Here is a 15244-nt window from a genome sequence, read left to right as displayed (position 1 = left end):
CTTCCTCCCCTTGCTGCTGCTCTTTTTTTTCTTTTTTTTTGTACTTTTTTAGTTTTTTTTTTTTTTTTGCTGCTTCTCCTCCTCCTTCTCTTCCTCCCCTTGCTGCTGCTCTTTTTTTTCTTTTTTTTTGTACTTTTTTAGTTTTTTTTTTTTTTTTTGCTGCTTCTCCTCCTCCTTCTCTTCCTCCCCTTGCTGCTGCTCTTTTTTTTCTTTTTTTTTGTACTTTTTTAGTTTTTTTTTTTTTTTTGCTGCTTCTCCTCCTCCTTCTCTTCCTCCCCTTGCTGCTGCTCTTTTTTTTCTTTTTTTTTGTACTTTTTTAGTTTTTTTTTTTTTTTTTGCTGCTTCTCCTCCTCCTTCTCTTCCTCCCCTTGCTGCTGCTCTTTTTTTTCTTTTTTTTTGTACTTTTTTAGTTTTTTTTTTTTTTTGCTGCTTCTCCTCCTCCTTCTCTTCCTCCCCTTGCTGCTGCTCTTTTTTTTCTTTTTTTTGTACTTTTTTAGTTTTTTTTTTTTTTTTGCTGCTTCTCCTCCTCCTTCTCTTCCTCCCCTTGCTGCTGCTCTTTTTTTTCTTTTTTTTTGTACTTTTTTAGTTTTTTTTTTTTTTTTGCTGCTTCTCCTCCTCCTTCTCTTCCTCCCCTTGCTGCTGCTCTTTTTTTTCTTTTTTTTTGTACTTTTTTAGTTTTTTTTTTTTTTTTGCTGCTTCTCCTCCTCCTTCTCTTCCTCCCCTTGCTGCTGCTCTTTTTTTTCTTTTTTTTTGTACTTTTTTAGTTTTTTTTTTTTTTTTGCTGCTTCTCCTCCTCCTTCTCTTCCTCCCCTTGCTGCTGCTCTTTTTTTTCTTTTTTTTTGTACTTTTTTAGTTTTTTTTTTTTTTTGCTGCTTCTCCTCCTCCTTCTCTTCCTCCCCTTGCTGCTGCTCTTTTTTTTCTTTTTTTTTGTACTTTTTTAGTTTTTTTTTTTTTTTGCTGCTTCTCCTCCTCCTTCTCTTCCTCCCCTTGCTGCTGCTCTTTTTTTTCTTTTTTTTGTACTTTTTTAGTTTTTTTTTTTTTGCTGCTTCTCCTCCTCCTTCTCTTCCTCCCCTTGCTGCTGCTCTTTTTTTTCTTTTTTTTTGTACTTTTTTTAGTTTTTTTTTTTTTTTGCTGCTTCTCCTCCTCCTTCTCTTCCTCCCCTTGCTGCTGCTCTTTTTTTCTTTTTTTTTGTACTTTTTTAGTTTTTTTTTTTTTTGCTGCTTCTCCTCCTCCTTCTCTTCCTCCCCTTGCTGCTGCTCTTTTTTTTCTTTTTTTTTGTACTTTTTTAGTTTTTTTTTTTTTTGCTGCTTCTCCTCCTCCTTCTCTTCCTCCCCCTTGCTGCTGCTCTTTTTTTTCTTTTTTTTTGTACTTTTTTAGTTTTTTTTTTTTTTTGCTGCTTCTCCTCCTCCTTCTCTTCCTCCCCTTGCTGCTGCTCTTTTTTTTCTTTTTTTTTGTACTTTTTTAGTTTTTTTTTTTTTTTGCTGCTTCTCCTCCTCCTTCTCTTCCTCCCCTTGCTGCTGCTCTTTTTTTTCTTTTTTTTTGTACTTTTTTAGTTTTTTTTTTTTTTTGCTGCTTCTCCTCCTCCTTCTCTTCCTCCCCTTGCTGCTGCTCTTTTTTTTCTTTTTTTTTGTACTTTTTTAGTTTTTTTTTTTTTTTGCTGCTTCTCCTCCTCCTTCTCTTCCTCCCCTTGCTGCTGCTCTTTTTTTTCTTTTTTTTTGTACTTTTTTAGTTTTTTTTTTTTTTTGCTGCTTCTCCTCCTCCTTCTCTTCCTCCCCTTGCTGCTGCTCTTTTTTTTCTTTTTTTTTGTACTTTTTTAGTTTTTTTTTTTTTTTGCTGCTTCTCCTCCTCCTTCTCTTCCTCCCCTTGCTGCTGCTCTTTTTTTCTTTTTTTTTGTACTTTTTTAGTTTTTTTTTTTTTTTGCTGCTTCTCCTCCTCCTTCTCTTCCTCCCCTTGCTGCTGCTCTTTTTTTTCTTTTTTTTTTGTACTTTTTTAGTTTTTTTTTTTTTTTTGCTGCTTCTCCTCCTCCTTCTCTTCCTCCCCTTGCTGCTGCTCTTTTTTTTCTTTTTTTTTGTACTTTTTTAGTTTTTTTTTTTTTTTTGCTGCTTCTCCTCCTCCTTCTCTTCCTCCCCTTGCTGCTGCTCTTTTTTTTCTTTTTTTTTGTACTTTTTTAGTTTTTTTTTTTTTTTTTTGCTGCTTCTCCTCCTCCTTCTCTTCCTCCCCTTGCTGCTGCTCTTTTTTTTCTTTTTTTTTGTACTTTTTTAGTTTTTTTTTTTTTTTTGCTGCTTCTCCTCCTCCTTCTCTTCCTCCCCTTGCTGCTGCTCTTTTTTTTCTTTTTTTTTGTACTTTTTTAGTTTTTTTTTTTTTTTTGCTGCTTCTCCTCCTCCTTCTCTCCTCCCCTTGCTGCTGCTCTTTTTTTTCTTTTTTTTTGTACTTTTTTAGTTTTTTTTTTTTTTTTGCTGCTTCTCCTCCTCCTTCTCTTCCTCCCCTTGCTGCTGCTCTTTTTTTTCTTTTTTTTTGTACTTTTTTAGTTTTTTTTTTTTTTTTTGCTGCTTCTCCTCCTCCTTCTCTTCCTCCCCTTGCTGCTGCTCTTTTTTTTTCTTTTTTTTTGTACTTTTTTAGTTTTTTTTTTTTTTTTTGCTGCTTCTCCTCCTCCTTCTCTTCCTCCCCTTGCTGCTGCTCTTTTTTTTCTTTTTTTTTGTACTTTTTTAGTTTTTTTTTTTTTTTTGCTGCTTCTCCTCCTCCTTCTCTTCCTCCCCTTGCTGCTGCTCTTTTTTTTCTTTTTTTTTGTACTTTTTTAGTTTTTTTTTTTTTTTTTGCTGCTTCTCCTCCTCCTTCTCTTCCTCCCCTTGCTGCTGCTCTTTTTTTTCTTTTTTTTTGTACTTTTTTAGTTTTTTTTTTTTTGCTGCTTCTCCTCCTCCTTCTCTTCCTCCCCTTGCTGCTGCTCTTTTTTTTCTTTTTTTTTGTACTTTTTTAGTTTTTTTTTTTTTTTTTGCTGCTTCTCCTCCTCCTTCTCTTCCTCCCCTTGCTGCTGCTCTTTTTTTTCTTTTTTTTTGTACTTTTTTAGTTTTTTTTTTTTTTTGCTGCTTCTCCTCCTCCTTCTCTTCCTCCCCTTGCTGCTGCTCTTTTTTTTCTTTTTTTTTGTACTTTTTTAGTTTTTTTTTTTTTTTGCTGCTTCTCCTCCTCCTTCTCTTCCTCCCCTTGCTGCTGCTCTTTTTTTTCTTTTTTTTTGTACTTTTTTAGTTTTTTTTTTTTTTTTTGCTGCTTCTCCTCCTCCTTCTCTTCCTCCCCTTGCTGCTGCTCTTTTTTTTCTTTTTTTTTGTACTTTTTTAGTTTTTTTTTTTTTTTTGCTGCTTCTCCTCCTCCTTCTCTTCCTCCCCTTGCTGCTGCTCTTTTTTTTCTTTTTTTTTGTACTTTTTTAGTTTTTTTTTTTTTTTGCTGCTTCTCCTCCTCCTTCTCTTCCTCCCCTTGCTGCTGCTCTTTTTTTTCTTTTTTTTTGTACTTTTTTAGTTTTTTTTTTTTTTTTTGCTGCTTCTCCTCCTCCTTCTCTTCCTCCCCTTGCTGCTGCTCTTTTTTTTCTTTTTTTTTGTACTTTTTTAGTTTTTTTTTTTTTTTTTGCTGCTTCTCCTCCTCCTTCTCTTCCTCCCCTTGCTGCTGCTCTTTTTTTTCTTTTTTTTTGTACTTTTTTAGTTTTTTTTTTTTTTTTTTGCTGCTTCTCCTCCTCCTTCTCTTCCTCCCCTTGCTGCTGCTCTTTTTTTTCTTTTTTTTTGTACTTTTTTAGTTTTTTTTTTTTTTTTTGCTGCTTCTCCTCCTCCTTCTCTTCCTCCCCTTGCTGCTGCTCTTTTTTTTCTTTTTTTTTGTACTTTTTTAGTTTTTTTTTTTTTTTTTGCTGCTTCTCCTCCTCCTTCTCTTCCTCCCCTTGCTGCTGCTCTTTTTTTTCTTTTTTTTTGTACTTTTTTAGTTTTTTTTTTTTTTTGCTGCTTCTCCTCCTCCTTCTCTTCCTCCCCTTGCTGCTGCTCTTTTTTTTCTTTTTTTTTGTACTTTTTTAGTTTTTTTTTTTTTTGCTGCTTCTCCTCCTCCTTCTCTTCCTCCCCTTGCTGCTGCTCTTTTTTTTCTTTTTTTTTGTACTTTTTTAGTTTTTTTTTTTTTTTTTGCTGCTTCTCCTCCTCCTTCTCTTCCTCCCCTTGCTGCTGCTCTTTTTTTTCTTTTTTTTTGTACTTTTTTAGTTTTTTTTTTTTTTTTTGCTGCTTCTCCTCCTCCTTCTCTTCCTCCCCTTGCTGCTGCTCTTTTTTTTCTTTTTTTTTGTACTTTTTTAGTTTTTTTTTTTTTTGCTGCTTCTCCTCCTCCTTCTCTTCCTCCCCTTGCTGCTGCTCTTTTTTTTCTTTTTTTTTGTACTTTTTTAGTTTTTTTTTTTTTTTTTGCTGCTTCTCCTCCTCCTTCTCTTCCTCCCCTTGCTGCTGCTCTTTTTTTTCTTTTTTTTTGTACTTTTTTAGTTTTTTTTTTTTTGCTGCTTCTCCTCCTCCTTCTCTTCCTCCCCTTGCTGCTGCTCTTTTTTTTCTTTTTTTTTGTACTTTTTTAGTTTTTTTTTTTTTTTGCTGCTTCTCCTCCTCCTTCTCTTCCTCCCCTTGCTGCTGCTCTTTTTTTTCTTTTTTTTTGTACTTTTTTAGTTTTTTTTTTTTTTTGCTGCTTCTCCTCCTCCTTCTCTTCCTCCCCTTGCTGCTGCTCTTTTTTTTCTTTTTTTTTGTACTTTTTTAGTTTTTTTTTTTTTTTTTGCTGCTTCTCCTCCTCCTTCTCTTCCTCCCCTTGCTGCTGCTCTTTTTTTTCTTTTTTTTTGTACTTTTTTAGTTTTTTTTTTTTTTGCTGCTTCTCCTCCTCCTTCTCTTCCTCCCCTTGCTGCTGCTCTTTTTTTTCTTTTTTTTTGTACTTTTTTAGTTTTTTTTTTTTTTTTGCTGCTTCTCCTCCTCCTTCTCTTCCTCCCCTTGCTGCTGCTCTTTTTTTTCTTTTTTTTTGTACTTTTTTAGTTTTTTTTTTTTTTTTTTTGCTGCTTCTCCTCCTCCTTCTCTTCCTCCCCTTGCTGCTGCTCTTTTTTTTCTTTTTTTTTTGTACTTTTTTAGTTTTTTTTTTTTTTTTTGCTGCTTCTCCTCCTCCTTCTCTTCCTCCCCTTGCTGCTGCTCTTTTTTTTCTTTTTTTTTTGTACTTTTTTAGTTTTTTTTTTTTGCTGTTTCTCCTCCTCCTTCTCTTCCTCCCCTTGCTGCTGCTCTTTTTTTTTCTTTTTTTTTGTACTTTTTTAGTTTTTTTTTTTTTTGCTGCTTCTCCTCCTCCTTCTCTTCCTCCCCTTGCTGCTGCTCTTTTTTTTCTTTTTTTTTGTACTTTTTTAGTTTTTTTTTTTTTTTTGCTGCTTCTCCTCCTCCTTCTCTTCCTCCCCTTGCTGCTGCTCTTTTTTTTCTTTTTTTTTGTACTTTTTTAGTTTTTTTTTTTTTTTGCTGCTTCTCCTCCTCCTTCTCTTCCTCCCCTTGCTGCTGCTCTTTTTTTTCTTTTTTTTTGTACTTTTTTAGTTTTTTTTTTTTTTGCTGCTTCTCCTCCTCCTTCTCTTCCTCCCCTTGCTGCTGCTCTTTTTTTTTCTTTTTTTTTGTACTTTTTTAGTTTTTTTTTTTTTTGCTGCTTCTCCTCCTCCTTCTCTTCCTCCCCTTGCTGCTGCTCTTTTTTTTCTTTTTTTTTTGTACTTTTTTAGTTTTTTTTTTTTTTGCTGCTTCTCCTCCTCCTTCTCTTCCTCCCCTTGCTGCTGCTCTTTTTTTTCTTTTTTTTTGTACTTTTTTAGTTTTTTTTTTTTTTTTGCTGCTTCTCCTCCTCCTTCTCTTCCTCCCCTTGCTGCTGCTCTTTTTTTTCTTTTTTTTTTTGTACTTTTTTATTTTTTTTTTTTTGCTGCTTCTCCTCCTCCTTCTCTTCCTCCCCTTGCTGCTGCTCTTTTTTTTCTTTTTTTTTGTACTTTTTTAGTTTTTTTTTTTTTTTGCTGCTTCTCCTCCTCCTTCTCTTCCTCCCCTTGCTGCTGCTCTTTTTTTTCTTTTTTTTTTGTACTTTTTTAGTTTTTTTTTTTTTTTGCTGCTTCTCCTCCTCCTTCTCTTCCTCCCCTTGCTGCTGCTCTTTTTTTTTCTTTTTTTTTTGTACTTTTTTATTTTTTTTTTTTTTTGCTGCTTCTCCTCCTCCTTCTCTTCCTCCCCTTGCTGCTGCTCTTTTTTTTCTTTTTTTTTGTACTTTTTTAGTTTTTTTTTTTTTTTTGCTGCTTCTCCTCCTCCTTCTCTTCCTCCCCTTGCTGCTGCTCTTTTTTTTCTTTTTTTTTGTACTTTTTTAGTTTTTTTTTTTTTTTGCTGCTTCTCCTCCTCCTTCTCTTCCTCCCCTTGCTGCTGCTCTTTTTTTTCTTTTTTTTTTTGTACTTTTTTAGTTTTTTTTTTTTTTTTTTGCTGCTTCTCCTCCTCCTTCTCTTCCTCCCCTTGCTGCTGCTCTTTTTTTTCTTTTTTTTTGTACTTTTTTAGTTTTTTTTTTTTTTTTGCTGCTTCTCCTCCTCCTTCTCTTCCTCCCCTTGCTGCTGCTCTTTTTTTTCTTTTTTTTTGTACTTTTTTAGTTTTTTTTTTTTTGCTGCTTCTCCTCCTCCTTCTCTTCCTCTTCTTGCTGCTGCTCCTTTTTTTTATTTTTGTTTATTTTTAGTTTTTTTTTTTTTGCTGCTTCTCTTCCCCTTTCTCTTCCTCCTCTTGCTGCTGCTCCTTTTTTTTTTATTTTTTTCTAGGTTTTTTTTTTTTTTTTTTTTTGCTGCTTCTCCTCCTTCTCTTCCTCTTCTTGCTGCTGCTCCTTTTTTTAATTTTTTTTCCTATTTTTTTTTGCTGCTTCTCCTCCTCCTCTTCCTCCTCTTGCTGCTGCTCCTTTTTTTTAATTTTTTTTATTTTTGTATTTTCTTTAGTTTTTTTTTTTGCTGCTTCTCCTCCTTCTCTTCCTCTTCTTGCTGCTGCTCCTTTTTTTTAATTTTTTTTTCTATTTTTTTTTGCTATTTCTCCTCCTCCTCTTCCTCCTCTTGCTGCTGCTCCTTTTTTTTAATTTTTTTTTATTTTTGTATTTTCTTTAGTTTTTTTTTTTTTGCTGCTTCTCCTCCTTCTCTTCCTCTTCTTGCTGCTGCTCCTTTTTTTTAATTTTTTTTCTATTTTTTTTTTGCTGCTTCTCCTCCTCCTCTTCCTCCTCTTGCTGCTGCTCCTTTTTTTTAATTTTTTTTTATTTTTGTATTTTCTTTAGTTTTTTTTTTTTTGCTGCTTCTCCTCCTTCTCTTCCTCTTCTTGCTGCTGCTCCTTTTTTTTAATTTTTTTTTCTATTTTTTTTTTGCTGCTTCTCCTCCTCCTCTTCCTCCTCTTGCTGCTGCTCCTTTTTTTTAATTTTTTTTTCTATTTTTTTTTTGCTGCTTCTCCTCCTCCTCTTCCTCCTCTTGCTGCTGCTCCTTTTTTTTAATTTTTTTTTATTTTTGTATTTTCTTTAGTTTTTTTTTTTTTGCTGCTTCTCCTCCTTCTCTTCCTCTTCTTGCTGCTGCTCCTTTTTTTTAATTTTTTTTTCTTTTTTTTTTTTGCTGCTTCTCCTCCTCCTCTTCCTCCTCTTGCTGCTGCTCCTTTTTTTTAATTTTTTTTTATTTTTGTATTTTCTTTAGTTTTTTTTTTTTGCTGCTTCTCCTCCTTCTCTTCCTCTTCTTGCTGCTGCTCCTTTTTTTAATTTTTTTTTCTATTTTTTTTTGCTGCTTCTCCTCCTCCTCTTCCTCCTCTTGCTGCTGCTCCTTTTTTTTAATTTTTTTTATTTTTGTATTTTCTTTAGTTTTTTTTTTTGCTGCTTCTCCTCCTTCTCTTCCTCTTCTTGCTGCTGCTCCTTTTTTTTAATTTTTTTTTCTATTTTTTTTTGCTGCTTCTCCTCCTCCTCTTCCTCCTCTTGCTGCTGCTCCTTTTTTTTAATTTTTTTTTATTTTTGTATTTTCTTTAGTTTTTTTTTTTTTGCTGCTTCTCCTCCTTCTCTTCCTCTTCTTGCTGCTGCTCCTTTTTTTTAATTTTTTTTTCTATTTTTTTTTTGCTGCTTCTCCTCCTCCTCTTCCTCCTCTTGCTGCTGCTCCTTTTTTTTAATTTTTTTTTATTTTTGTATTTTCTTTAGTTTTTTTTTTTTTTGCTGCTTCTCCCCCTCCTTCTCTTCCTCTTCTTGCTGCTGCTCCTTTTTTTTTTTATTTATGTATTTTTTTAGGTTTTTTTTTTTTGCTGCTTCTCCTCTTTCTCGTCCTCCTCTTGCTGCTGCTCCTTTTCTTTTTTTATTTTTGTATTTTTGTTAGGTTTTTATTTTTGCTGCTTCTCCTCCTCTTTCTCTTCCTCCTCTTGCTGCTGCTCCTTTTTTTAATTTTTTTTTATTTTTGTATTTTTAGTTTTTTTTTTTTTGCTGCTTCTCCCTCTCCTTCTCTTCCTCTTCTCGCTGCTGCTCCTTTTTTCTTTTCTTTTTTATTTTTGTATTTTTTTTTGTTTTTTTTTTGCTGCTTCTCCTCCTCCTTCTCTTCCTCTTCTTGCTGCTGCTCCTTTTTTTTTTTTTTTTTTTTATTTATGTATTTTTTTAGGTTTTTTTTTTTTTTGCTGCTTCTCCTCTTTCTCGTCCTCCTCTTGCTGCTGCTCCTTTTCTTTTTTTATTTTTGTATTTTTGCTAGGTTTTTTTTTTTTGCTGCTTCTCCTCCTCCTTTTCTTCCTCCTCTTGCTGCTGTTCCTTTTTTAAATTTTTTTTTTATTTTTGTATTTTATTTAGTTTTTTTTTTGCTGCTTCTCCTCCTCCTTCTCTTCCTCTTCTTGCTGCTGCTCCTTTTTTCTTTTCTTTTTTATTTTTGTATTTTTTTTTGTTTTTTTTTTTTTGCTGCTTCTCCTCCTTCTCTTCCTCTTCTTGCTGCTGCTCCTTTATTTTCTTCTTTTTTTTATTTTTGTAATTTTTTTTTAGGTTTTTTTTTTTTTTTTGCTGCTTCTCCTCCTCCTTCTCTTCCTCCTCTTGCTGCTGCTCCTTTTTTTTTATTTTTTTTTTTGTAATTATTTTTTTAGGTTTTTGTTTTTTTTTTCTGCTTCTCCTCCTCCTTCTCTTCCTCCTCTTGCTGTTGCTCCTTTTTTTTAATTTTTTTTCATTTTTGCTTTTTTTAGGTTTTTTGTGTTTTTTTTTGCTGCTCCTCCTCCTCCTTCTCTTCCTACTGTTGCTGCTGCTCTTTTTTTTTTTTTTTGGGGGGGGGGTGGTTTGTATTCAAGCCGAATAGTTTCAGGTGTCCTTTCCAATGAAACTGATGTCCTGAACCTGTCCAGAATGGGTGAAGCACAAAACTTAACAAAAAGATTATTCCTTTCAAACAAAACTAAACAGAAAAAAAAAAAATCCTTTCCAAATAAAATCAAATAAAACTTGTATTCCCTTTTTCCTATAAATATTTTTTTTTTTTGTGGCGATATTATAATCACCTTTTTTTATATTTTTTTTTTTTGTGGCGATATTTTGATCACCATTTCTTTTTATTTTTGTTTTTTTTTTGTTGGCGATATTATAATCACCATTTTTTTGTTTTTTGTTTTCTTTTTGGTGGCGATATTATAATCACCATTTTTTTTTTTTTTTTTTTTGGTGGCGATATTATAATCACCATTTTTTTGTTTTTTTGTTTTTTTTGGTGGCGATATTATAATCACCATTTTTTTGTTTTTTGTTTTTTTTTGGTGGCGATATTATAATCACCATTTTTATTTTTTTTTTTTGGTGGCGATATTATAAACACCATTTTTTTGTTTTTTGTTTTTTTTTTGGTGGCGATATTATAATCACCATTTTTTCGTTTTTTGTTTTTTTTTGGTGGCGATATTATAATCACCATTTTTTTGTTTTTTATTTTTTTTGGTGGCGATATTATAATCACCATTTTTTTGTTTTTTATTTTTTTTGGTGGCGATATTATAATCACCATTTTTTTGTTTTTTTGTTTTTTTCTGGTGGCGATATTATAATCACCATTTTTTTGTTTTTTATTTTTTTTGGTGGCGATATTATAATCACCATTTTTTTGTTTTTTTGTTTTTTTTGGTGGCGATATTATAATCACCATTTTTTTGTTTTTTATTTTTTTTGGTGGCGATATTATAATCACCATTTTTTTGTTTTTTTGTTTTTTTGGTGGCGATATTATAATCACCATTTTTTTGTTTTTTATTTTTTTTGGTGGCGATATTATAATCACCATTTTTTTGTTTTTTATTTTTTTTGGTGGCGATATTATAATCACCATTTTTTTGTTTTTTATTTTTTTTGGTGGCGATATTATAATCACCATTTTTATTTTTATTTTTTTTGGTGGCGATATTATAATCACCATTTTTTTGTTTTTTATTTTTTTTGGTGGCGATATTATAATCACCATTTTTTTTTTTTTGTGGCGATATTATAATCAGCATTTTTCATATTTTTTTTTTTTGGTGGCGATATAATCACCATTTTTTTTTTTTTTTTATTAGTGGCGATATTATAATCACCATTTTTTTGTTTATTGTTTTTTTTTTTTGCTGCTTCTCCTCCTCCTTCTCTTCCTCCTCTGTCTGCTGCCTTTTTTTCATTTTTTTAAAAAATTATTTTAGTATTTTCATTTTATTTTTTTTTTGCTGCATCTGTTCCTGGTGTTTCTCACGACCCACAGCTGTTGGCAGATTCTGCTCTCTCTCATAACTGATGCTGTTAGCTACTATCAATTGTAGCTGCTAATTACTGCTGCTAGCTGCAGTCTCTGCTATTGCTAGCTGTTGTATGCTGCAACGTTGCTTTCGGCTACTAGCTGCTGCTATTTGCTACTGCAAGCTGCTGTTGCTAGTGCTGCTGCTTGCTGCTGCTACTGCTGCTCTTGCTTGCGGCTGCTGCTGCTGCTTACTGCTGCTTCTGCAGACTGCTGCTGCTGCTGCTTTTGCTAGCTGCTGCTGCTTCTGCAGCCTGCTGTAGCTGCTGCTTGCTTCTGCTGCAGCCGCTCGCTACTGCAACTGTTGCTGCTGCAAGCTGCTGCTGCTAGCACATGCTGCTTGCTGTTGCTCCTAGCTGCTGCTAGCTGCTTCTGCTAACGTCTGCTGCATACTGCTGCTAACTTCAGCTGCGACTGCTGCTAGCTACTGCTAACCGTTGCTTTCCCATTGCTGCTAACTTTTGCTAGCTGTTACTATCTTCTGCTCCTGCTATTTGATGCTCCACAGCTGCGAGTAACTAAGAATTCGGACTGATGAAGGACTACCTCCAAAAGATGTGGCTTCTCTTCCCAGCCAAAGATGTCTTGATTCAACCTCCAAGAACTTGTCTGCATACTAGAAGAATCCCAGCTTCATCCCTCTGCATAGCCAGTCTTCTAGATTATGCCCCCAGAACCACCCGAAGGTTGGTATCCAAAGGAATAGATCTAGATATCCGACCATTTGTACACTTGACAAAGGTCCTGTACACCCCATCAAGGTACATAGTATACTAAACTCAGCCAGGTTTCTTCCTTCTGCAGCACCAATCCTCCAGATTATTCCAAGCATCGTTCAAGCTGGAAAGTTAGCCTTGCGTCCTTTAAGCTGGGGGCAGTCCATCCAAGCGTCCTTCAAGCCGAATCGTTTCTGGTGTCCTCTCCAGTGAAACTGATGTCCTGAACCTGTCCAGAATGGGTGAAGCACAAAACTTAACAAAAAGATTATTCCTTTCCAAACAAAACTAAACAGAAAAAAAAAATTCCTTTCCAAAATAAAATCAAACAAATTTTATTCCCTTTTTCCTATAAATATTTTTTTTTGGTGGCGATATTATAATCACCATTTTTTATATTTTTTATTTTTTTTGGTGGCGATATTATAATCACCATTTTTTATATTTTTTATTTTTTTTTTTGGTGGCGATATTATAATCACCATTTTTTTTTTTTTTTGGTGGCGATATTATAATCACCATTTTTTATATTTTTTATTTTTTTTTGGTGGCGATATTATAATCACCATTTTTTCTTTTTTTTTTAGGTGGCGATATTATAATCACCATTTTTTATTTTTTTTATTTTTTTGGTGGCGATATTATAATCACCATTTTTATTTTTTTTTTTTGGTGGCGATATTATAATCACCATTTTTTTGTTTATTGTTTTTTTTTTTGCTGCTTCTCCTCCTCCTTCTCTTCCTCCTCTGTCTGCTGCCTTTTTTTCATTTTTTTAAAAAATTATTTTAGTATTTTCATTTTTTTTTTTTTTGCTGCATCTGTTCCTGGTGTTTCTCACGACCCACAGCTGTTGGCAGATTCTGCTCTCTCTCATAACTGATGCTGTTAGCTACTATCAATTGTAGCTGCTAATTACTGCTGCTGCTAGCTGCAGTCTCTGCTATTGCTAGCTGTTGTATGCTGCAACGTTGCTTTCGGCTACTAGCTGCTGCTATTTGCTACTGCAAGCTACTGTTGCTAGTGCTGCTGCTTGCTGCTGCTACTGCTGCTCTTGCTTGCGGCTGCTGCTGCTGCTTACTGCTGCTTCTGCAGACTGCTGCTGCTGCTGCTTTTGCTAGCTGCAGCTGCTGCTACCTTTGGTAGCTGCTGCTGCTTTTGCTAGCTGCTGCTGCTGCTGCAGCCTGCTGTAGCTGCTGCTTGCTTCTGCTGCAGCCGCTCGCTACTGCAACTGTTGCTGCTGCAAGCTGCTGCTGCTAGCACATGCTGCTTGCTGTTGCTCCTAGCTGCTGCTAGCTGCTTCTGCTAACGTCTGCTGCATACTGCTGCTAACTTCAGCTGCGACTGCTGCTAGCTACTGCTAACCGTTGCTTTCCCATTGCTGCTAACTTTTGCTAGCTGTTACTATCTTCTGCTCCTGCTATTTGATGCTCCACAGCTGCGAGTAACTAAGAATTCGGACTGATGAAGGACTACCTCCAAAAGATGTAGCTTCTCTTCCCAGCCAAAGATGTCTTGATTCAACCTCCAAGAACTTGTCTGCATACTAGAAGAATCCCAGCTTCATCCCTCTGCATAGCCAGTCTTCTAGATTATGCCCCCAGAACCACCCGAAGGTTGGTATCCAAAGGAATAGATCTAGATATCCGACCATTTGTACACTTGACAAAGGTCCTGTACACCCCATCAAGGTACATAGTATACTAAACTCAGCCAGGTTTCTTCCTTCTGCAGCACTAATCCTCCAGATTATTCCAAGCATCGTTCAAGCTGGAAAGTTAGCCTTGCGTCCTTTAAGCTGGGGGCAGTCCATCCAAGCGTCCTTCAAGCCAAATCGTTTCTGGTGTCCTCTCCAGTGAAACTGATGTCCTGAACCTGTCCAGAATGGGTGAAGCACAAAACTTAACAAAAAGATTATTCCTTTCCAAACAAAACTAAACAGAAAAAAAAATTGCTTTCCAAAATAAAATCAAACAAATTTTATTCCCTTTTTCCTATAAATATTTTTTTTTTTGGTGGCGATGTTATAATCACCATATTTTATATTTTTTTATTTTTTTTTTTTGGTGGCGATATTATAATCCCCAGTTTTTTTTCATATTTTGTGTTGGGATATAATTCCTCTTAGTTTTTTTTCCAGCCCTGCCTTCTCGTCTCTTGAAGGGCGAATCTATTGAAGTGACTATCCCATATCAAATCCCCAGTCTGCTCACCAGAAATGTCCATGAGATATAATTCCTTCAACTCGGGGTGTGTTTGAGAGAGACCGTCTACAAGTTGGCTAATAGCGTAATTCTTATGGTTTAATTCCATCTCCAGCTTAGTATTTCTTTCCATCACCTCTTGATACTTTTCCTTATAAATTGCAAATTCGTCTGCCACGGAAGTGAGATTCCTAATTTCTTCTTCCATAATTTTTTTCTTCTCGTCGGCCTCCATCAACGCATTGTTTGTGGCTCTCTCCTCCGAGAGGTCTCTTTTCATTCGTCTATTCTCTTCTTTAACACCAGCAATTTCTTTCCAAAGTTTATCCAGTTCCTCCTCAGCCATATCCAGGTCGCACACCAAGTCTTTCTTGATAAATAGTTCAGTCCTCAATATGTTGTTCTCCTCCAGGACAGCATCCAATTTAGTCCCTATTCTATATACCTCCTCTACTGCAGTATTAAGGTCACTTTCCAAAGCTGCCTTTTCACAAACGTTTTCGGTCTTCAGTCTCTTGTTTTCAGCCTTGACGCTGTCCAGTTCAGCCAAGAGTGTTCCTATCTCTTTGTCAGCACTTTCGACGTATTCCTCCAAGTCGCTCTTTTCCATAACTTTCTCGTTAGCTGTTTCAAGATCTCGTGTTACTCTATCCAGCTTCTTCTCGAGTATCCGAATTTCCTCACGGGAATTTTCTAACTCAGTTTCTACGTATGCCTTGGCCAAAAGCTCATCACGAATTTGATCGTTTCGAGCTTCAGCTTTTTCTAGACTTACACAAAGTGACTCTATATTGTTATTTGCTCTTTGTAAATCATCCATTAAAGCTAAGTTACCGATGTTATTACATACCTCAATTTCACTTACCTGAACAAATGTCTTGGAACAAAGCTCCTCTCGAAGTTCATCGTTTTGACTTTCAGCTATCTCTAGCCTTGCTATAAGATCCTTAATTTTCTTATCAGCTCTCTCGTTGGCTGTTTCGAGATCTCGTGTTACTCTATCCAGCTTCTTCTCGAGTATCCGAATTTCCTCACGGGCATTTTCTAAATCAGTTTCTACATATGCCTTGGCCAAAAGCTCATCACGAATTTGATCGTTTAGAGCTTCAGCCTTTTCTAGACTTACAAAAAGTGACTCTATATTATTATTTGCTCTTTGTAAATCATCCATTAAAGCTAAGTTACCGATGTTATTACATACCTCAATTTCACTTACCTGAACAAATGTCTTGGACGAGAGCTCCTCTCGAAGTTCATCGTTTTGACTTTCAGCTATCTCTAGCCTTGCTATAAGATCCTTAATTTTCTTATCAGCTCTCTCGTTGGCTGTTTCGAGATCTCGTGTTACTCTATCCAGCTTCTTCTCGAGTATCCGAATTTCCTCACGGGAATTTTCTAACTCAGTTTCTACGTATGCCTTGGCCAAAAGCTCATCACGAATTTGATCGTTTCGAGCTTCAGCTTTTTCTAGACTTACACAAAGTGACTCTATATTGTTATTTGCTCTTTGTAAATCATCCATTAAAGCTAAGTTACCGATGTTATTACATACCTCAATTTCACTTACCTGAACAAATGTCTTGGAC

General features: G+C 34.9%; 1 long non-coding RNA gene across 1 annotated transcript in view; it reads left to right on the top strand.

Annotated features, from left to right (window-relative positions):
• The window catches only part of LOC137630844 (uncharacterized), a 112117-nt gene that overhangs the window by 36601 nt on the left and 60272 nt on the right, over positions 1–15244 (top strand). The window lies entirely within an intron of this gene.

Source organism: Palaemon carinicauda, chromosome 39 (genome assembly GCF_036898095.1).
Source record: "Palaemon carinicauda isolate YSFRI2023 chromosome 39, ASM3689809v2, whole genome shotgun sequence".
In the NCBI taxonomy this organism is placed as follows: domain Eukaryota; kingdom Metazoa; phylum Arthropoda; class Malacostraca; order Decapoda; family Palaemonidae; genus Palaemon; species Palaemon carinicauda.
The sequence above is the reverse complement of the archived record's forward strand: the minus strand, read 5'-3'. Positions and strand labels throughout refer to the sequence as shown.